The sequence below is a fragment of the Homalodisca vitripennis genome, chromosome 4 (genome assembly GCF_021130785.1).
Source record: "Homalodisca vitripennis isolate AUS2020 chromosome 4, UT_GWSS_2.1, whole genome shotgun sequence".
NCBI lineage: Eukaryota > Metazoa > Arthropoda > Insecta > Hemiptera > Cicadellidae > Homalodisca > Homalodisca vitripennis.
Window position 1 is genome coordinate 11,591,804 of NC_060210.1, and position 25,261 is coordinate 11,617,064.

A 25,261-nucleotide genomic window follows, 5' to 3' on the forward strand; every position below is an offset into this window, starting at 1 on the left:
CCCAGGACATACTCCAATTTTCTTCACAATCTTAACATTTTATAATGTAATGTAATGGCTTCATAGACACCTAATTCGAGTGTACTTTTGCCCAAAAATGATTTTTGGCACCCGTGACCATATTACGCTATTTAACGATTTTGCAATATTTTAAGTTCCACCAGGTAAGCATCTGTGGAGCAGGACAGGGTTTTCCCAAGTCCTTGAATATAGGCTTCAATTGTTCCATCCAAATGCTGCCAACATAACTCTACAAATATCTCACTAGAGTAAATAAAACTTGCACTGTGTAAAAGTCGTATTTGTCAAAAAACATCAAATTTTCCTGAGGATGTATTTTGTACGCACTTACGTTTTAGGTCATAACTTTTTTAAATTAGTGATGAAATAAAATAATCTTTGTGTAAAATTTGGCTTAAAAGTATGTATATTCAAATAAGCTAAGAAAAAAAACGATTTTTTGCGATTTTTACCATCTGACTCCTCACAATCGAACCTCCTTGCCTGGTATCGATGTCTTGTTTTGCTATTTCAGTTATACTTCTGTTATAACCTATCAGCTGATACTCAGTTTGCTAGTGAATTGAGAATAACTACTGTCTGAGTAATATCTGTGATTTAGTAGTTAGCTATTAAAACAAACTGTCCTAAGATTAACATTAGAGAACTTTTCAAATTTGAACAAAGTCACATCGACTGTATAAAAGGCCTACTACATATTTTCCTATATAAAATAGATTAAAATACCTAAAATTGCTGGGCAAGACTCGAAAATCGTTATATTTTTTTTATTTAAAAAGAGAAAAAACATGAAATGGTTGAATTTTTTAGATTCAGCCATTTTTATTTGGATCTGAGAAGAATGTTTTGATTTCATTCAACAATTCCCGTAATTCCTTTTGGTGTGGTCATCTTTTTCTGTCTTCAAGAAATTATTCTTAAAGGAGAGTTAGTTAGGTACTAAAAAATATAATTAAAAAATAAAACCACCCACCTAATAACCAGCCACCTAAAGCCACCAATATATTTAACCACCTAAACGTTTGACAAACCGTAATGTGGATCAAAAAGTTATAAATTATGCTAAAATTAACGTATAACAAAATTAACTAATTCCCAAAATCAGATGAATCTTAACAGCATGGCGTGTCAACATGATAATGGCTGAAGTTTTTTTATATTCAGCTATTTTTATTTGAATCTGAGAAGAATATTCTCTAAATTTAATGCAACAATCAATGACTTTATTCCTTTTAGTGTGGTGAACATTTTTCTGCCTTCAAGGTAGTATTCTTAAAGGAGTGTTTGTTTGATATTAAAAAATATAATTATAAACTAAAAACTGATTTAACTACCTAATCGTTTCTCAAACCATAATGTGGTACAAAAAATTGTGCGAAAATTAAGAAATAACAAAATCGAGTAATTCCCACAATCAGATGAATCTCAACGACGTGGCGTGGCGGTCAATAACTCATTGCCACCCTACAATGAGAGATGGCAGTGTTGAAAGCAGTAATTGCCGAAATGAGCATCATATCATGTAATAAATTAACGATAATAGCGAGCTCCGGGCGAGTTTCCGGTGTTTAGGATCTCCCCTCGACCCGGAACCGGAACCAGAGTAAAATGGCACCGACAAAATGGCCGCCTACAGCTTCTGCTAGTTCGTGATCCTACATTTATGTCGTAATTTTGCGGAATGCTTCCTCTTTCCGACCTTCCATTGTCCGTCTTCATTCCTTAATGCGATTTTACCGGGGAACGTTTCGATGGCACTGGTCCATCATCTCGCAGCCCACTGGATTGCACCATGAAACCATTGATTAGGCATGTAATAGCAGAAATTCTAACGATATTATATATTTTATTATAATAACTTGATTAATTTGATCAATATTAGCAGTAAATATTGGTTATGAAACGATGCAAACGAATTGGTTACTAACTTGATGCTCCTTCCAAACCAGTAAAAATAATCAGAGGGAACTCTTCAGTAGTCCAGCACAGCTGGTGTCGAAAGGATGCAACTCAAAAACAACTAAGAATAAAAATAAAGGACACAAAAATGTCCATTCTGGCTAAGATTTCACGTGTGGCTGTCATCTCTATAAGTCAAACCTGATGATACTTATTAGTTTAGATGTTTAATTTGCACGGGTGGGACAATAGCTCTTATTGTTGCCTTTTTTATACATTCGTTTCAAACATTTATGAACTCCAAAATCTTGAAACATTAAAAGACAATAAGTGTTATAACCATATTAATTTCTTTATAAAGACATGGACTTTATTAAGTCTTCAAAATTAATCCTAAGTTAAGTTTGTCAACATATTTACTTATAATAATTGAATTGTATACTTTTATAACTTTAAAGGACCACCATCTTGAAACCTGAGGAGTTATCGAAAAATAAGAAAGGATAAATGTGTTGTTTAAAATTGTTTGGCAATAAAAGTGTTAATTTTGATTTGTAATATGAAATACGCAAGATAAAAATTTGCCCAATTGTAAATGACAGCTATCTTTAAAAATTTTCATTACAAGGTTTGTGTCAATACTGCCTCTGTACCACATTTACTCTGAATCTATCAAAAAGTACGGTATTTTTTGCGTTCACAATTATTTCATCAATGTTATATACTACTTAAAACTTTGTACGCCCGTTATCTTGAAACCATGCGTGATACCTAAAAACCCCGTTAGAACAAACATTATTGAAAATTACCTGAGAATTATAAAACACTTTTGTTTTGCTCTATAATGCATAACTCACATATAACCATTCCTGATCCAAACTTTGAGTAGCTGAAATCTTGAAAGCTTAAGAGATATCGAAAAAAGTGAAAGGATACAAGTTGTCTGTAATTACCTAATATGTTAAAAATGTATTGTTTTGGATATATGTTGGGAAATAGTTAAGTGAGAACTTCCGCTGGAATGCGATTGGGCGCTATTTTGAAACTTTTTTGTTTTTGTAAGGAACTCATCTACGCTGTCTTTATTACCAAGTTTATTGTCTGGATATTTTAAAAGTTACAGCAATTTTCATGTTCACAAGCTCGCGTTTTATTCCATCTGCCCATGTATGTATATATAGAGTAAAGTAAAGTAAAGATGTCTTATTTTACCAGGCCAAGTTAGGGCTAAGAAGTCATATCTAACATTTAACCTGGGGACCAACGGCTTAAAGCTGACTTCCGAACCACCACCAATGGCCGGGCAGGCGGATTGCTTGAAAGGACATGATCGTTCAGCGGCCACCCATCCAAGCAGCAGCCACGCTCGACGTTGCTTGACCTGGCTGTCTTGCGAATTCCGTTGAACCCGCTACACTGCGCCATTGGCTGTCAGATATATTCGGATTATGGTAGTTTTGGTTCTGAGAGTTACTATCTGAGAAAATGAAAAAAATCTTTCAGGAATTCCGACATGAGGGCGAATGCAATAGTAGGATTTCTATTAAATTTACTTAATTGTCCTGATCACTGTCCTGGACAGGTTAGGCATTAAAGGTAATCTTTTTCTCTTAACCACTCTCCCCTTCTTAAGGTCTCATTGTGTTGTAGTCGATGTGCAATCAAAGATACTGACATTATGGCAAGTACTAAGTAGTATTGGTATTAGTGACAGTAAACTTAATAGCCAAGGTATTCTTGCGTTTCGGTTTTGTTGGATTTTTTCAGACGAGCGTAGACTTCATATTTTAGGAATCACGTCCTTGACAGTGTCATTTCCAGACGCTGCACTAGACGAAAGACGATATGGAGCTAAAAATGCTTAGTAAAAATAAGTTGAATGATGTAGGAGAAATGTTAAAATACTTTTAATAATCAATGGTACTGGCGCCGCGCCACCTTGAAGACCCCACAAGAACAATTTTAAATCTAAAAATGATTGCTCCTGTATTTTTGCCGAAGAGACAACAGATTTTATATATTTTGTATGTGCTAATTTTATTTTTGAAACGAAACGTCTTTCGTAACTCTAAGAATAAAGAATTATCAAATTTTAAGTTTTTTTTTTAACATTTCTTATGAAGTAAACTTAAGGTATTTTCTAATAATTAGTTCTTAATGGTTGCAAAAAATGTAGTACTTCATCAAGCCTACATGTTACTGGACCACAATTTCGAACAGAATGAAAAATAAAATCAATATAAAAAATTATTTAATTCTGCTCAAATTGGGATTTTATTTTAGAATAAACAGAGATTTTGGTTTTATGTCTTGCAATCGCAAACAAAAATTTATTGCTATGAGGCTATAATTTAATAATTCATATTTATATTCTTGTACGTTCAGTGAGCAGAGCAGTATTTACAGGATGTATGTAACAACAAGAATATGTAGGTTTCTAGAAAAATGAATTTAGTAAAAAAGATACGTTTTGTCGTCAAAGATATTTTACTCTGTTATTGAGTTACGATGGGCCGCCGGGACCAAAATTAGCATTATATTTCTCCTTTTCTGATATCCAAAACATGAAAAATACAAATATATTGGTTCATACATTAATATGGAATTGTGCATATGATAACTTAAAATAGGTTTAGTTTACAGGTATATATCTTTTAATCAATATTATGAACTGGAGTTCGTAATACAGAAATTAAATAAATTATTATAATTATAAATAAAAATGACCGTATTGATTACATTTAGACCCACATTAAAAATGGTTTACTCAAAATAAATTTATCACTTTCCAATAAAAATTTGTTTTATGAACAAAATATGGTTTGCGGAATACTTCGTATTTAATTCATAACAATGAAAAATGCTTTATATTTTAAAAATAAAAAATTGCTGGTGAAATGAAAAAAAAAACATTTTAAATTATTTTCAAATGGACCTTTGTAAAAATTCGTATTACTTGCGTAACATTTTTATGAATGAGGAACATTAAATTTTTATTGCGGTGCTGCCGCAACAAGGGGACTAACATTCAACATATAAAAGCCGAGACAAAGTACTATCCTTTGAATTTACATACGAGAGGGGTGAAGCCACCCATGTGGCAGAACAAATGCATTCAATTTCGGGATTTAATTTCGCGGGGAAATTGGAGCGCGTCCCTTGGCGGTCGCCCAGATCGCGCGGATAATGGCTTGTTAGCGAATACGTTAAAATTAATGAGGCATTTCTGCTCTACAACCCCCCCCCCGCACCAAATATGCTCCATGTCGTTAGAGAGAAGAGGTTTTCATTTTTGAGCAAATATCAGACTTAACGACTAACCGCTTGTAAATCTCCGGTTTTAATTTTGTGGACGAATTAGAGCATAACCAGGCTTGAATAAAATATGCTACACGTTTGTGTCTCAACTGGTTAGTTCAGGGATTTGACACTTCCAAAAATGCGTCTTTACTGGGATTACACGATGAGTAAAGAGATAATTTCTGGTAGAAAATCCTGAGCTTCATGTAACACTTTTTATTAGGAAAAGGAAAGGCCGTTATCTTTTTAATTCTTATCTGCCCGTCGTAATGGGCAACTGGCCTGTGCGAGGATCCTATCAAACAGAATAAGGTGAAGATGCGATTAAGTGCAAAGTCGCTGGCACTGATAAAAAGTGATAGGGTAACAGACAGATCTTTAACCTGCGCTATCTCTAACTTTGATCCAAAGTTCAAGTGCTTAAACCGCTCTGACATCAGCACTCACTTAGTATTGAAGATCCTTTGTTACCTCGGATTCCTTTGTATCCACACTGAATAATTAAGTCCTGTCTGCGATCGGAAGACCGATCATAATAAGGCTGAAAAGGAGACCAACTATTAAAGAAATTACCGTTGACTTAAAATATTTACTTTTTTCGATTTCCTCATAACTGTTTCTACGACCTTGGACCTAAATAAGGACAGTTGGAGGTTTAAACCTTTGATATTCCCATATGTTCCTTGTTTCTACTGTTACAGCCCTATGTTAATTAAATACTTGAATGTTTATCCAGTCTTGGGTTCTTTCATCCTGGCATTTCCTTTTTCGGATTAGGACATTGCCTGCTAACCCCCTGGCAAAGAAGATCTACTACTACTACCTACTGTTCACCTTCAAACATTTCCCATGTTCTATTTTCTCCTAAGAATGTTCCTGCCTTTACTAACTCTATACATTAAATTAGACAAAAAAGAAACACGAATGTTTGTAACCAACATCGAAATGTTTTTGTTAACAATTTGTTTTCAGACACCTAAACTCACCAGATATCACACCAAATGCTAATACTAGTCAGAATCTCATACTTTGAGATAAAAAAATGAAGTACTGCCACGGAACAAGTGAACTTCTAAGCATCATGGATAAAAACCAGGCTGCCAAATTGTTGGCTAAAGAAAACATAAAAAAACTATTTCTTCAGAGCCCCTTGTATCTCTAGGCGTGGTCCTATGAAAATGAATATATTGAGCCTTGTCTTTTCGTTTGTTTTTGTTTTGTAAGTTACTGATATCTCAAATCAGGTATTTGCCTTTGAGATGAACGATTCATTAATTCAAGTTATTAATTGTAAAGTCAGTCTGGTTTGATTTTTTTGTATGTTACTGTTTTTCTACAGTTGAATGGTATCTATTGTGATGTTATTTTGAGAAATAAAAATTCTATTCTATTCTTAACATCTATGCTGCGTACGATGGGCATAAACTGGCAAATATTAAATGGCAAAGAGTTGAAACTATAAAAAATTATGGTTGCCTGTAAAGTCGGTTTTACGGGCGAAGATTTTACGTGACAACGTCTTTTTCTCGGTAGAATATTTATTGATATGAATACTATTAAATTGCACAATAGGAACAAGGAATTGAATGAAAATAAGAATTGCACAAATTTTAACTATAGAAATATATTTTGTTTACTAAAACATTGTACATAATTTGAAATTAATTAAAATTTTTTATTGTAAATGGTAAAGTTGAATAAAACATTTACTAAAATTGGAATTTGAAATTCTTGCTAAACACAGTTAAATTCTAACTCCGCGCGTGGTGATTGGTCGGTTTAGTTCGTTTGTTTGGTCGCACTGTTATGACAGGTTAGAGGTTATAATTTGTTATTTTAAATGTTTGACTAGCAATACGCGTTGTTTCTTCTCAATCGACTGAATTACGATTGATTGCAGAGTGATTTAAACTAATAATTTACTTAACACTATCAACATTTGTCAATAGTATGACATAACCTATAAACTCAGTTTCTCAACTTTTGTATCAATCTAACAATTAATCAATCAATCATAGTTTACGATAATGAAATATCAGTGTACAATTATTTACCTTTATTGTTGTAGTTGTTGTAAATGACGAATCTAAGCACTCCACATTTTCACGAATAAACATAGTTATCTGCTTTATCCCGTGCGGCGGACCCACAGTTATCTGCTTTATTACGTGCGGATCCCGTGCGGCGGACCCACTGGACGGGCATCGTAACGTTACCGGGCGTTACACTTTTTCATGAGTGACTCCGAGCCGCAACCTAATTTAAGACGTTGCCACGTCAAAATTTATTCATCATAGAACAAACTTTGATCACACGGATCCCACACAAACTTATTGTTCATATTTCTCAGTTTAAGTTAGCCTCCAAAATGTTTGGCAACAGTGTAAATTTAGTTGGCATACGTATCACCCCTTCCCTCCCCCATCATCGGACATAAAATTTGTACCAGCTGTCAGGTAAGGGGTGAAGCTCTTTATTCATTTTGGGGCTATTGTTTGCAATTTGATGAGGCTGTGTTTTTTTCATCATCTTCCGCATTGGGTATATTAGGTTTTGTTTTTATGTTTGTGGTTATTGATGAAGTAACATATTATTTTCTGGCGTGTTTATTGTTTGCTGTAAAACTACAAAATGGGCGCTCCAGAAAACACAATTATGAGACTGTTACAAGATAGCAATAGTGGCGACACAAACAGCAGCTTAGAAGGAAGTGACGATTCTGTCACCAACCTCACATCACATGAGTGGAATTAAAAGATGGCTTAAAAAACAATTGCCAGTCCAATATAGTGTTTTCAAAAATTACCTTCATCTTGAATGAACCTAAACATAGTTGTTATGTAAGTGAAAGTCGATCATGGATTATTACTTTTTAAACGGGAAATAGTTGAAATAATAAAATTACTGACTTATTTCACCGTATGGTCAGATAATAACCTCAGCGTTCAAATATGATGAGAAGAAATATCTATTGAGGACAACATAGCCATATATTTATTCTCCCTATATTCTCCTTCCAGGGCTATATTGTCTCTAAAAGTGCAATATCATTGTTTGAAATAGAGTGTCAAAAGATTCGGAAATTATTGTACTATAACGTAACTTTATAGGCGTGCAAAATCACTTGGTGCCGCATCCCGTCACCACATAGATTCGCTTGCAGGAAACCACTATTAGGGGTCAACGGCCAGCCTTATGACCTTCAGGAGGTGGAATAGAATTACCACCAGAGCTTCAGGGGCTGCGTGTAGTCCGGTGAGCTGACTTTTTCAGCGGGTGCAAGTCGTATATAATTAATAACGCCTATTTTGTAAGTTTTATACGTTTAATGTACAGATTACAATTTATTAGGATTAACAAATCCTCAAGATAATGAAATATTGAGTTTTTTTGAGGTGAGCTTATTTGGGAATATCCCGACATGCTGCGTCTCCCTAAAGGAAACGTCCATTCGCTTGTTTACGGTTTTAACTATGTTTTGACAAAAATAAATCTTTTCAAACTTTTGGAAGAGGTACTTTTTAAAAAGATGCCGTTTGGGATATATTTTTCAACTCAAAGAAAACATTAAGTAATTAAAAAATGATAACACACACATACACACCACACACACCACACACACACACACACACACAACACACACACACACACACACACACACACACCACACACAACACACACACACACACACACACACACACGGGGATTCTGGAATCAATGTAAAAACTGCTTGGAATTAATAAAAAATATATTAAAAAATGTTGTTAAATCGATTTGAAATCAAATGAAAATGCTTGAAAAACCAATGAAAAATTGTTATTCTACATATTTATTTGTAGCACATTCTTGAGCTTTTATTGTGTTTTTCAGTAACAATTAATGGTAAATTATCTCTTTTATACATATTTATTAATATTTTTATAAACTACGACAGTAAAAAATCTATTAGGCAAGTCTACTTTCTATTCTTCTAACTCTGCAATGATTGTAAACTCGAATATTCAATTTTATCTTAATTTACATTTTATACTTTTTTCTTCTAATTCATTAAATTTTTTATATTCTTTAAATCCTAAATCGCCTACTTTATTTAGCTCTTCTAAATCGATTTAGTAAGACAATTGTTTTTACTACAAAATATTGTTAGAAAAAAATGTTATCAAATCTGTATCAAACAATCTATTGGAAATTTTGTAAAATTTGCTTGAATCAATGTAAAACCTATTGGGAATGTTATTAAATATGCTTGGAATCATTGTTAAATTACACACTAGTGATGTTGTCTCCGAAAGCAGTGTGTGTTAATGTATTGTATTTTTACATTGATTCCAAGCAGATTTTTAATAAATTCTCCAAACATTTTCTTTAGATTTATCAATAACATTTACATTTTTCAATAACACTGCTTAGAAACACACAACAAAACCGTGTTAGATTTAGTGTTTACAGCTGTATATAAATTTATATGGTACTTTGGACAGGATATTTATTACTTAGGTTTTCTGTTGCACCCTTAAGTGAGTGGCATAGAAACCCATATTCATATCTACTTAAGTGTCGCCAAAAAGTTTAGGGACAGGTACCAAAAAAGACACTTTTTCACAAAAATATCAGATTTATTCATTCAAAATTAGAGTTAACATGTAAACTTTGTGATTTAGGTTACATAATAACTTTCAATAATCTATAGGACCCCTTTTAGCCCTAACACACTCCAGCATTCGTTTAGGCATAGAGTTAATCAATTTAATGCACTCCTCTTTGGTGATATTGTTCCATATATGGGACAGGAACAACTTCAAATCATTCTTGTTTGAAGGTTTCTTCTTGGCAAGTCTAATAGCCATCATATTCCAAATGTTCTCAATCGGATTGAGATCCGGACTCCTAGATGGCCATTGCAAAATTTCAATGTCCTGTTGACTAAACCAGTTTATGGTAAAGCGTGATTTGTGACAAGGTGCGTTATCTTGCTGAAACAAAAAGTTGCCACCCAGCTTGGCTCGTACAGATGGCAGCATAACCTCCTCCATAGTATTACAAAATTTTTACTGTTCATAGAACCCTCAACAAAGTGCAATTCACCAGGACCCTCTGAAGTTATACAGCCCCAGATCATAAGAGCCTCGCCGCCCTGTTGAACTGCCGGGGCAACACAGGCAGGCAAAAATTTTTCAGTTTTTGTACGCCTCACACGAATTTTGCGCCTAGGAAAGAGCTCAAATCTACACTCATCAGAGACTACTACTCTCCTCCAAGCTTCTTTGGGCCAATGCCTACGGGTTTTACACCAAATACGGCGTCTGTTCTTAGCCAAGTTCCCTACATTTTTTGGCGACACCTGTATATGTATGGAAAAACAATAAAGCTTCAAAAATTGCTTCTACCCAAATATCGTATACAGGGTGTACATAAAGTCCTGCACAGGTGTAATATTTTCTGAACGATAACAGATAAATCAACAAGATTTGGTACATCAACACACTACACCTAAAAATCTTTCTTTTTGAAGGAACTATCAGTTTTCTGTAATATCATGGGACGTCCCGCAAGGAGTCAGAAGGAAAATCTTAAATAGGAGCATAGGTCAATATGCACATCATTTTAAAGGGCTTATGTAGCAGAGTGTAATGCCGTAAACCGCACTCAAAAAGATTGATCCAGTACAAAATGGCGGCTGTTCAAATGTTTTACTTGGTTACATTTTATTAGTAGCCCCAGTAAAGCAAAAACTGTGTAACCAAACGAATACTGCAGCTACATACTACATTATGCTTGTCAGTTGTACAGAAGTGAATTATGACGTTAGTTATCCTCAAGGGTTACAATTTGGTCCTAATATATTGATAAGGAGGAAAACCTGATAAGAGTAACAATTAGAAACGCTCTTATCTTTGGGTCGCAGTTTGGACTTTCCTATTAGCCAGTCTACTCATAGTAGGCTATTCTAGTTTTCTTGTTTTGGTAGTGCTGTCCAACCTTTCTATCAGTGCGCTTTAGTACAAAAGAGTTTGTCGTAATTGCTTGTAGTTCTTCAACTACACTATGTCGGTTTGACGAACATGAACGTATAACACTTCTTATGATGGTTAGTTGGGGAAACAACAGACGATCACACGAGGAAGCATGCCATTTATTTAATGACTACTTTCACAAGAGGCAGTCAATTTCTAGAACAACTGTAGGGAGAAACTGTTTCAATGCTTTATGGAAACAGGAAGTGTTTTCGGATCGCATAGGTCAGGAAGGCCCGCTACTGCGACAACCGAAGACAACTCTTTAGATGTATTGCAGTCATTTATTGAGAACCCGCAAGAGTTCCTACGCTCAGCAGCACAAACTCATGACATCTCTGTTACGTCTATTAAACAAATTCCGAAAAGGTCTAATTTTAAGCCTTATAAAGATCATTTGGTGCACGAACTCAACGAAGATTATTTCGATCGACGTATAGAATTTTGTGAAACTATGATGGCCAAAATAGATCGCAACAAAATTGATGTAAACAATATTGTGTTTTCAGACAAGTGTTCATTTATGCTGAATGGAAGCGTAAACAGGCACAATTGCCGTTACTGGAGTACCGAAAATCCTCACTGGATGCGGGAGGCACATACGCAGTACCCACTAAAGGTGAATGTTTGGCTTGGTGTGGTAGGTACCCAGTTGGTAGGTCCTTTTTTTATTGAAGGAAATTTTAATGCAATATTATACCAACGTTTGCTGGAAAATGAAAATTACACCAGCACTTCTAAAAACATGTTTGGAGAACATTTCCAGAATATCTGGTTTCAACAGGACGGAGCACCCCCACACTACGGCAGTGTGTAAGAGCCTATTTAAACACTGTTATTTGGCAAACGGTGGATCGGAAGGCGGGGGGGACTGTAGAATGGCCAGCGCGTTCACCAGATCTGTCTCCATTAGACTATTTTGTTTGGGGTTACCTTAAGGACAAGGTCTACAAAAACAAAGCCTTAAAATTTAAATGAACTGATACAAAGAATACTTCAACAATGTCAGACGATTCCTCAAGTTGCCCTTCAAAATTCTGTTAATAGTTTTTTATGTACGTCTTTCCAACTGTCAAATAACCGAGGTGAACAATTCGAACATTTACTGTGAAAAACTCTGGTAAGCAGAAATCTTTTTTAAATAAAACCTTTGAACAGCCGCCATTTTGTACTGGATCAATCTTTTTGAGTGCGATTTGCGGCATTACACTCTGCTAGATAAGCCCTTTAAAATGATGTGCATATTGACCTATGCTCCTATTTAAGATTTCCTTCTGACTCCTTGCGGAAACGTCCCCATGATATTACAGAAAACTGATAGTTCCTTCAAAAAGAAGATTTTTAGGTGTAGTGTTGATGTACCAAATCTTGTTGATTTATCTGTTATCGTTCAGAAAATAATTATATCCTGTGCAGGACTTTATGTACAAACCCTGTATATATATAGGCTATAGGCTCCTGGTTTTGTGTATTAACTGTCTTCAGTCAATATGGTCCCAATACTCTACAGACTACAGGGAGATATAAGTTAATCCAAAAACTAAAAAGCTGTATTTTATAATTAGCTAATCAGAAGATCACATTACATATAAGTAGAAAGTTTGGAAACATCGGCGGTATGTTTAAACTTTTACTTACAAACACACAAAAACAACACATTCAGATAAAGACACATGAGATGTTTTTATAGCACTAACAAAACCATAGTTTACACGAAAAAAGTAATTCTCTCCAATGTTGTTAGTACGAAGAAATCAAATGGGCGTTATTTCTTATTGGTATTGCGCATCAGATGACTGATGGCCTGCGCCACCAGATGGATGGCGGATGGATGACTGAGTTTCTCCAGACACCGCACTCTGGCACGGTAGCAAAGGGTTGACAACGTAAACAGCTTCAGGGTTGTCAGTGTCACCTCTCTTCTAGTTGTTTATCGCGACTGAGAGGCCATTTAGCATTGTCACTTTCTTGTGGGGTGGTCTCGTCTTCTGCAGAGCGCTTGGACGGGCGGCGCCCCTTGTTGAGGGCGAGGTCTCATTTTTCAAGGGTCTAACAAGTCTCGTGGAACAAGCACCTGGAATATAATAATAATAAATCATCCTCCCCCCCCCAAAAAAAAAACAATTATCGCCACTACTTAAAATAAGTAGCACTATGACATATCTTAACTTATTTACAATAACCGCAAAACGCAAATAAATAATAAAATTTACGTTCTATTCAATGTCGTTCCAATTGGTAAGTCACATTAAATACTGAAAAATCAATTGTAGAAGCAGATAGTAGATTACACAGGCCAATGAAAAATTTTTTTGTGAAAACTTTTTTTACTTTAATAGCTGATTTTTATAGATTTTTTATGTGCTGAATCCAAATCTGGCCTTAGTTTTTTTGTATCACCCATAGTTTTTCTGCAATTTGGGTTTTTATGTAGTATACATTTTTATGTAGTTTCTTATGTAGTATAAATACGGTATATGGTGAAATTAATGAAACACTATGTTACATCATAATTATGAATATATTAATACAATAGGTTACTTGAAATAGTTATACATGTGGTATAATACAGGTTCCATTAGTCATCTGGGATTGGTTTGTATTTTTCTTTCCCTCTTTTCTTTGAAACTTCTTGTGTAGCTTTTTCTACGATGAGTCGCCTGCTGAACTTCTCTGTGAAGTGACCAACAGTAGTCCCCCATCATGTTAGTGTTCCAGCGGCCCTGATAGCGTTTTTTTCCATCAGTTTAATGTCCTGGTGAAAACGCTCTCCTTGCTCCTCACTTACATCGCCCAAGTTTTCCGGGAAGTAATCAAGATGACTGTTCAGGAAGTGAACTTTCAGGCTCATCAAACATCCTAACTTTTTAAAGTTCTTTAACATGTTTAGCAACAATAGCAACATATTCTGGATCTTTTTATTCCCCAAGAACTTGGTAACCACTTGCTTGAATGACACCCATGCTTCTTTCTCATTTGAGGTCATTTTCGATTCAAAGTTAAGGTCTAACATCATTTTTCTAATGTCTGGTCCGACAAAGACGCCTTCTTTCAGTTTAGCTTCTGAAAGGTGTGGAAACTTTAGGCAGAGATACATAAAACATGGCCCATCTTTAGGCAAAGCCTTGACAAACTGTTTCATGAGGCCTAACTTTATGTGAAGAGGTGGTAGGAGCACTTTTTTTGGATCTACGAGGTTTTTTGCGAAGAATGTTTCTTTTCACCTGGTTTTAAAGATTCCCTAGCAGGCCAGTTCTTTTTGCACCAATGTTGATCTCTAGCCCTACTGTCCCATTCACACAAGAAACATTGAAACTTGGTAAAACCACCTTGTTGACCAAGTAGCATACATGTTACTTTTAAATCACCACATATCATCCAACCATGATCACAATAGCCTATTTTATTCAGCACTATTTCTAGGTTTTCATAGCTTTCTTTCATGTGTACAGAATGACCAACAGGTATAGATGCGTACTGGTTTCCATTGTGTAATAAAACAGCCTTTAAACTTCTTTTGGATGAGTCAATGAACAGCCTCCAGTCTTTCCTTTTTGTACTCAACACCAAATTCATTCATCAGACCTGGAATGTCTGTACAGTACACCAAATCACCATCTTGTTCAAAAAACTTTGAAAATTGTTGCTCTCTCTTTCTATACACATAAATGCTGGTTCCAGCACCCAACAAGTTCTTTTCTTTTAGTCTAGAGCCAAGCAATTCAGCTTTTTCTTTAGTTAAGCCTAGATCCCTAACCAAGTCATTAAGTTCAATCTGAGTAAAACAATTTAGGCTCTACATTTTCTGTAATACATCGAAATTCTTCATCATCTTGTTCATCTAACTCAGATTCTACATCATAAGATGGTTCAGTTTGAATGGAATCCAAATCATCTGGAGGTTCAGGACCGGCAAATCTTGACCGTGTTTCACTGGTCGGATGGCAGACATAAGGTTAGGGTAGCTTATTACCTTCTTATTTTTTGAGTTGTGACCAGTTACATCAACACTGCAAAAGTAACAATCATCAGAATGATTTCTTGGCTCTCTCCATATCATAGGAACAGCAAATTTGAAGGATTTTTTCTCCTTTTTTTGACCATTTTCTTAGATCTTCAACACATACATAACATACCTTATGCGGCGCCCAATATTTATCCTGATCTCCAAGTAAAGTTCCAAAGTATGATCGATAAACCTTTTTCACAAAGTCCGTAATGTTTCTTTGGTGTTTTTTAATCACAAACTCACCACAAATATAACAAAAACTGTCAACAGAGTTTTTACAACCGCGGTTAGACATTGTGTTGAGCACGTGTACAAAAACCGTGAAAGTGAGGTTAGATTGACAGTAAACAAACATCAGCTGTTAACGTTCAAATGGAATCTACCTTTTTTGATCTTTTAGTGTGTTTCAGCAGTGCTACCAACACAATTTAAGTCCATTACCTCTACTTTTTTTGATTATATTTAAACTCTGTAGAAATCGCTTAGTTAAAAAAATGTTACTTCAAAATGTGAAGAAATTGTGGGTGATACAGCTTTTTAAGCATCATATTTGGATTCAGCGACCTAAAAAAACATTAGAATAAGGTATTTTTAGTAAAAAAGTTTTTTCATCGTTGGCCTGTGTTATCAAAAGTAGCCTCTAGGAAATAGATACGTTACCTAACTCCTTAATGTTAATCAGTTCATCTCTAGTTTTGTTTTAAGTTTTTAGAGGTGTTTAATTTGTGTGCAATATTAAATAAACCCAAATAATTCTTTTTTATTACTTTAAAAATAGAAAATTGTTCAATAATTATATTATGTGTATTTTTCTTCTACAGCAATGGTTTATTTTCCTATAAGAGGAGAATAATTTAAGTTGTCCTTCAATGAAATTCTTGTTTTTCTTAAAAGAATTCTTTAATTTGTTTTCTTTACTAAAAGTTTCAAAATTGTACATTAGATTTTATTTTTCCAAATTCTGAAGTGAAATGATTCAATTAAGTTTTAGAAAAATGTCAGATATCCCTACAATGTACAAAACATCCTTTTTTGCAATAAGGACTACCAATCTTTAATTTTTGCATTTATGAAGGAAAGATTTGTCTATTTACTTATTTAATAATGAATTATCTTCTTCTTCTTTATATATAAAAACGAAATGGCGTTTGCTAGTATAACTAAAACTCTAGAAAAGCTGGACCGATTTGGTTAATTTTGGTTTTGAAATATTTGTTCGATTCCAAGGAAGGTTTGAAAGGTGAGAGACATTGGAAACGTTTCTCAGAATAGTTAATAGTTCTGAAAAATAATTATAATATTTACGACACGTAGGCTAATCCGTAAAGTTAACGAATTTTTTAAGGTTACGTGTGCACATTTTCTTGATAGGGATAACAATTACTTATAGGCTAATAATAATGGTTTATGGTACTATAATATTACTGATAGCACCATAAACATCGCAGAACGCAAATAAACGCTTTAAATCCAAATAGGATTCCAAAACGTACATATGTGCCCACATAATTGTTTATTTTCTTGGTCATTGCAACAAAATAAACTCAACTGTGGAACCGTGAATAAATTAATTAGAGCGGAAGTGAATTTAATCTGTCATATCTGATTCTTTTGGACCGCAGTAACTTTTCAGTCGTACGTAAGTTATATATTTTCTTTATCGGGACAAAAAAGCAAACTATCACTATGGTACTTCCAAAATCTTGGACAGAAAGTAAATTAAAAGAACCGAAATACGGGTTTTTTTGATGAAGTTGGTTTTTGATGGTATATATTTTCTAGATCGGGCACAACTCAAACTTAACTATGGAACTTGAAACACCTTAGATAGAAAATTAATCTATACAGACAAAAGTTTGGACACTTTTTGACCGAATTAGGTTTTTGAGACTGAAATAATATGCACCGTCCACTTATGTTTAACCAAATTGCAGGGCTCCATCATATCACATCATAAGTTCTTCTACTAAGAAAACTATTGCCTTTGATTTTGAAAATGGCGTGTGAAGCCGCGGGTAACTCTGCTAGTAGTTTATAAAAACGAGTTAACCTAAATACGATTTAAAATAAATTTAAAACATTTCAAATGATAAAAAAATGTTTTGAAATGGATATTTTTAATTAATTAAAATATAATGCAATTTATAATATTGTGTATAGTTTTATTCAGTTTTCATCATAATTTTATCAAGAAAGTAATTCAATTTCTTCTCAGAGCTCCAATCCAAGAACCACTATGTTTTAAAAGTGGTTACGCTGATTGTCAAGTACTCTAATGACCAGCTCCTATCTCAGGATTGTCTATGTTGCCTTTTAAAGAGGTTGCCTATGACATCATTATTGTAGAAGCATCATTCGGTGGGATTACTCCAATCAAGTAAGCGCTTTTAAATTATATATTTCTTTAGTTCTAGATTTGTATATTTATATTTTACATTATATGTTATGTTAGCCATTAATATCTCCTCGGTCTTGTAGTTTACCAGAGGTTGTTTCAATGACAATTACATTTTTAATAGACTGCACCAAACATTTTTAAGGGCAAACGGATCCAAACCCACTTGCAAATTTTGAAGAGAATCGAACCTGCAACATCTCGGTTAGAGAGGCGCAGCTTTACCACTACGTTACGGCCTAGGTCAGTTAGTATAAATACTCATAAAGATGTTCTAAATATACTTACATTTCCTATCACTTATACTACATTTATATACAACATGAAAACGTACGATCTTTGCTTGGAATTCATAAAAGTTACGCACGAAATGTCTCGTTGAAAAACAGAAACATCGTGTGCATATTCCTTTCAAATGACTTTCTAAACATTCCTAAGATAAGAGATAGTTACTGGGAAATATCCAAACTCCTAATACATTTTAGATTTAGCTTTAAAGAGCAGTGTTTTCAGGCCGTTAAGTCGGAGAGTGAAACGGTTTTTATAAGTACCTGTCAATCAATTCGAATGTCACTCTAACATTCCATGATTATTGATTTAATAATAGCTACAATGAATTCAGTGACAATAATTGAACTGTTTTAGACCTCTGTTTACATAGAGCAGTTGATTATATTAAATTTAAAAGAATCTTTCAATTAATAATAATTGTTTGCTTTAATGTAACTTTAGAGTCAAAGATGGCATTTTTGTTACTTTATAAACCAGTAGGGCGTAGCCCTCAGGGATTTTCTAAATAAGAAAAAATTCTATATTCATACCAGAAGCACTAAGAATGTTAATGGTGAAATTTTCAGTACAATTGGTTGAATAGTCGACTTTCTTTCGATCTCTTCAGACGAACATGACTCCAGATTCCAGGAGTCAAGTCTCGGACAGCGTCATATACCAGACGCTGCACAAAAAGGAAGGAGAACTGGAGCTAAACTCAAAATTCAATTGAATTAATCCTTCCTACCATAGCTATATTATGAACAGTGTTCTATTGGCTGAGCAAGTCTATCACTGGAGGGGCTTGAAAATGTTCATATCTGTCTGTCTGTCTATCTGTCTGTGCGCCCTACGCGGCCGCGACGTCTCGAGAATGAACTGACCTACGTACTAGAAATTTTGCATAAACCATCATTCATATATGGGCAACACCGAGTTCAACGATGGTGCTTGTCACTCAATGCGATTTGGCTCAGCGTTAGCGAGAAACTTTACATTGGCATCATGGGTAACCATTCGTGCCAATATTAAGTTGGTATTAAGGGAAAACACGAAGTAACAGATGTATAAAAAAACTAAATACAATCGTATGTAACAGTGTAAAACATGTAGCTACAGATTAAAACTTTGCATACAACCTCAGCAAAGCGTTACGCGATATGTAGAGACATAGAGACAAATTAACGTTGTCTCCTGAGGATGTATTAAAACCATATTCGGAGAAAATAAATACTGAACTTTGCACATTAGGGCAAATAATAAAAAAGTTTGTACAATTTTATTTCAGCGCACAAAAACTATAAATCAAAGATTTGATAAAAAGAACTTGTAGGCCTGTATGATTGTGATATCCTCAGGGTGGGTTCGTAATTATCAACATCAATCAGCTCCATCCCACGCAAATATTTCGAGGGCAATTTCGTGACAGGAAGTGATCTGTTAAGCGAGACCTTGGATAAGTGAGCCAGGCCGGGGAGGGTAGGAGACATCGAGCTATTTGCCTAAGCCATTATCTGAGGGGGCGTAGTGTGATAAGCCGTGACGAAAACTCAAATTGGAGCACTTAGGGAGATGTTGCCATGGAGACAGGGAGATGGTGGGAGGGGTGGTGTGTGTGTTGGGGAGGGGGGGGTGGTCGGGTGAAGAGGTAGGCAGGTTCACAGTGATAATGTTGGTGGGATTGTCACTCCACATTAAATTGATTTAATTATGGTTTTGTAAAATAAGCTCTTTAAGGGTGCAACTTTATTGGCCTGTAAATAATCAACCCTTAAATACGATGTTCTCATGGGCAGTTCAAAGCAAGAAAATATAATTTCTGCTAACCAAAAAAAAAAAAAAAAAAAAACAATGCATTTAAAATTTTAAGAGAACATAGTCGTGCAGACAATACACCAAAGAATGTAACACTGAAAAATTTCAAAGTTCATATATATTTTACACACTAATTATTTAACGAAGAAAGACAACATATTTTATAAATCCGGGAAACAACACAATTAATAATACTAAATAATGTATTACAATTCCCACTCACACAGATTTTTATAAGGAACAAATTAGTAGAAATGTACTAATTAACCATCATTTAAAATAAATATAGGAAAATATTTAATATAATTTACAAGAAATCTAAAACGTACTACTTGAAAACACTTACTTCACCATTAATGTATTCTTAAATGATTAAAAATTAAAAAAATTGCAACACATAATATTTGAAAGCGATAGGATAAAAATAAACAAATTGAAACTGAAAATTACCTATGTGTGTATATATATATATATATATATACAGGGTGATTCATGAAGTTCTCCCCCCACTTCTACAGCACATTGTACTAGTAAAAAATAATGAAAAAATGTTATATAAACATAGGTCCGAAAACGCTTCGTTAGCGAGTTACAGCTAGCGAAAAGATTTCGCCTGAATTCCTGGGTAAAGAGTAAAATAAAGCCATACTGAACTTTTGGAAAAGGTTAATTAAGTAAGAAATATCATGGATTCTTATGTATTTTTACCTGATAAAGCTAATAAAATAGGTTTCAGAACTGTACCTGTAGTAGTTTTTTGAGGGATTCAGGGTTAAATGCAAAAAATTGGGGCACAAAACAATGTTTTTTTAAGTTTGATGTACAATAACTTTGTTAAATTGGTAATAAATACATAAAATTAACAGACATTAATTGTAGAAAATTTAATTCTGAGAAAATTGATATAATCAAAGTCTAAAATAAAACAGAAATAAGTACCAAAAAAATCGATTTTATTCAGTATAATACATTACTAGTTTTAAGCAAAATTAATCAGGTTGGGCCAACCGTACGCACCTTTTTATAATAGATGTTCGAAAATGAGGCCATCATTATCAATACATTTTGCAGCACGTTTGTGTATTGCTTTTGTTGCGTTTCTTAATTTTTCAGGACTTCCCTGTATCTGCACAGCCGAATCCATAATACGGGCAATTAATTCATCACGAGAATTCACTTTTGTCTTGTATACAATTCTTTCATCCATCCCCAGATGCAATAAATCCAATGGAGATAGATCTGGTGATCTTGGTGGCCAAGGGCGAGGCCCTCCACGACCAATCCAGTGTCCAGGAAATTTGATGATTTAAGTAAGCAGAAACGGCACGTGAAAAGTGGGGAGGTGCTCCGTCATGCTGGAAGTACAAATTTTGTCTGAGATGTAAAGGAACATTCTCTAACAGCTGTGACAACTCTTCTTGAAGGAAATGCAAATAGAACTCAGCATTTAGGCGTCCAGGTAATATGAAAGGTCCAACCAGCCGATTGTGCAAAAGGCCACACCAGACATTGACGCTAAATCGGTGTTGAAAAGTTCTGTTCCACTACCTCATGTGGATTTTCTTCTGCCCATGAGTGTTCATTGTGCAAGTTATTGACACCATCCCGAGTGAATTGTGCCTCATCCGTAAACAAAATACGCTTGTAGAGTTGATTATTAATATTCAAAAAGTTGCAAAACTCCAAGCGAAGCGGACCATCCCCTAGCTGTTAGATGTTGAACCTTTTTGTTTTATGAAACGGATTAAAATTTGTTTCGATTAAGTGACCTCCACACCGTTGACTGCGAAACTCCTATCCGCCTAGAAATACGTCGTATACTTACACCTGGACTGCGATGAACAGCATTAATAACAATATCATCATCAAGTTGGACAGCTCGTTCATAATTTGGTTCTAGTACTTGGTAGTGATCCTGTTTCCCGAAGAGTGCGAAAAGTTCCTGAAATTGTTTTGGTATCTGGAATCCTCCTATTAGGGTAACGTAGTTCATATTCTTCTACAGCAGCTCTAGCAATTACCATTACAGTAACCCAAAATAAAAAAACCATATCAGCGTATTCCTCTGATGTAAATAAGTAAGGCATTTTTTCGCTGGAATAAACAATCGAATTATAACTCACAGAAAAATTGCATTTAATAACACAATTCACAGAACCAGATTCTCCTGCTGTAGCTTGCAAAACACCACTAATACACACAGTTCTAAACGTAACAGTACAGAATACCATTGTTGATCAGCTGTTATTCGTGCGTTACCACTTAGAAATTAATAAAACAAAAAACTACTGCATTTCGATGATTAGTAAACAATAATGGGAAAATATTTGCTTCATTTATTTTCGAACATTTGATGTAAATTTTTTATTAAAAAAAAAAATATAACGTAATAAAAACATGATATTTTTATTTACAAACAAATTTATTTAACAGTTAATCTTTTTTTCTCAATTTATCTCATCATTAAGGAACAAACATTCTGTTTTTGTTTTATTTTAACTAAATAACGTACGGTATTTCTTTACAGCTAGTAATGTATTTATACTGAATAAAATCAATTTTTTGGTACTTATTTCTGTTTTATTTTTAGAACTTTGATTATATCAATTTTCTCAGAATTAAATTCTCTACAATTAATGTCTGTTGATTTTATGTATTTATTACCAATTTAACAAAGTTATTGTACATCAAACTTAAAAAAACATTGTTTTGTGCCCCAATGTTTTTGCATTTAACCCTGAATCCCTCAAAAACTACTACACTACAGGTACAGTTCTGAAACCTATTTTATTAGCTTTATCAGGTAAAAAATACATAAGAATCCATGATATTTCTTACTTAATTAACCTTTCCAAAAGTTCAGTATGGCTTTATTTTACTCTTTACCCAGGAATTCAGGCGAAATCTTTCGCTAGCTGTAACTCGCTAACGAAGCGTTTTCGGACCTATGTTTATATAACATTTTTTTCATTATTTTTACTAGTACAATGTGCTGTAGAAGTGGGGGGGAGAACTTCATGAATCACCCTATATATATATTTAATGTTTATGGTATACAATATTGTTGTTACTATAAATCACTGTATGATTATCTTCAATGAACGATTTTTAAACACTTTACCTGTTTGGAATGCGTGAACTCTGTTAAATATAACACTGATTTTGACAAATACTTTTACTGTTGTAGTAGGGTCCACCCCTTCACACTTCGCACTTGCATTGTTTGATTTAGAGAAAATTCTCTTAAATTTGCTTCTTTTACTTGACTTATTTTTTGGTATTATTGCACTAAAATATCATTATTATTTAAGTTTACGGTCCACACCATGCCAAAACATTGTCGTACACAATGTAATTCTTGAAATACTTTGTTCTACCTTTAGAGAGCAATTTTGATAAACCGAAATTGCCAATAATAAGCACTCATTTGTAGGCAAGTAAAATGGGACGGAGCTTTATTGTGATTGGATGAAGTTTAACCAACCAAAGAACTAAGATCAAATAGCTTCTTTATTAAAGGCTGCAAACTTTTCGATGGTTTGAAGCTGTCTTCGTTGGTTATTTCTAAGGTTTCTCCTATTATCATCAAACAGCGGTAAATAATGTTTGCTCCTATTTTTGCTTTACGAAATTCTATTGCATGATTGGTTTTAAATCTGTGTTCCATTACAGAAAAGAATTAAACACGTTATTCTGAGTGACACATTTAATTTAATTCACACTTTTATGGCCATTACTAGAAGATTAAAATGGACTACTAATCCGTACAGAACTAGCTTTACCGAACAAAATTTCTGCAACATATGGTCATGTGGGCACTAGGTCTTTTAAAGTAAAAAATAGTATATATACAGGTATATATATATATATATATATATATATATATATATATATATATATATATTATATAATATATATATATATATTTGATGATATGATTCAATGTTTATTGAAATTAAATTTTATATATATTATATTAGGTATTTTAAGCGTGTACTCAGCGCTGAACCCGAGACCACTGTGAACCGGGCTGTGGAGAGATGTAAGGGAAGGAAGCGCAAGCGCCCCCTCCCCCCAAACTGAACCAATTATACCATTACCCGGCAAACTCCCTATAATAGGCTCGGTATAACGGGGCCGTAACACGCCAACTTTGTGCTTAACGGCAACATTATGTAATTTAGCAAAAGAGACTCAATTTGAAAAGCAAATTCAACTTAAGTGGTTGTCTCAAAGAAATTGCACCCTAAACCAATTAACAGCGCCGATATCAATCCTGTATTGATGCGATGTGCCGTCCCATTATTAAATGAGTTGCTGTGATTTTCTCAGATGCTAATGGCCAGGTCCTTACTGTGATGCTGTTGTTGGAATTATAATATAGGTAGATAAAGATAACTAATTCAATGCTATAAATTGATGCAAGGAGAACGTGAGCGATCGGCCTGCCCTATGCGGGGCAAGAGGCTCAAGTAGTAAGTATTTGAATCAAAGTAACGTGGCGCAGCTCTAGCGTCGGACCTAAGAAATATTGAATCCATAGGGCCTCGGCACACTTCGTTCGTATGAATAATTTATCTCTATCAAAGATAACATGTAGTGTAAATTGCACACCTCATATTGCCAATTTATGCTGAATTTGGTAAGAGAATTGATCAACATTTCTATTCAAATGATTAAATCTGCAAAGTGACAACAAATGTAGTTTTAGATTTTTGTGCCGTTTGGAAAATCATCTCAATGGCTGTTACTCTAATTAAAAAAAAAAACTAACAAAACCTCTTTTGCTCTGGTCTTACTGCTCTGTTGAGGGATCGCGAGTTCGTGTACTTCTTATCCTTTAGGTTCTTCTCTTCCTTTTTCAACCTCGTCTCTCCATCACGAGATTCCAACCTTCCAGAGACTTTAAAACGGCAGCCCTTGTTGGTCAGCGGGAAGGTGTTAAAACCTTCAGCTCTTCCCTTTGACGAGATTCCCATACAACAGTCGCACGAAGGTATAAGATATGATAGCCGATAACTGCAGGAGAAAAAAGTCAAACAGTGGATTTATTAAATTTACAAACGAAAATTAGAATTATTACTACGCGTTGGCGAAGCCTATCGCTCGTTCTGGAAAAAAATCAGAAAAACTCCGTCTATCTGTCTGTCCGTGCGCACGAAATCTCGAAAATGTTAATTTGTAAACAAAATTATTAAGCAATGAAATGAGATTTTACATGTGAAATTTTTATTCATAGAGTAAAACGAATTAGAATGGGAAATAAATGTTAAAACTCGGTCACAACATTTGGTTTCAGTGCATTTGTGCGTTTAGTTTCCTTCCTAGCTAACAGAAACTTTTATTATTTGAACACTTTACTTAATGTACTTAATGTTAATGTATCACGTAGCGTGATATCTCGTGACACACATCATATTATGTGGACTTTAAATTTTGCATGAAACCTTACTTCCATGATTTCTATGATTGCGCTACAATGTCCTCCCACATCATCACCATACACATCTACCAGGAGGATGTACAAATGGTTTTTAG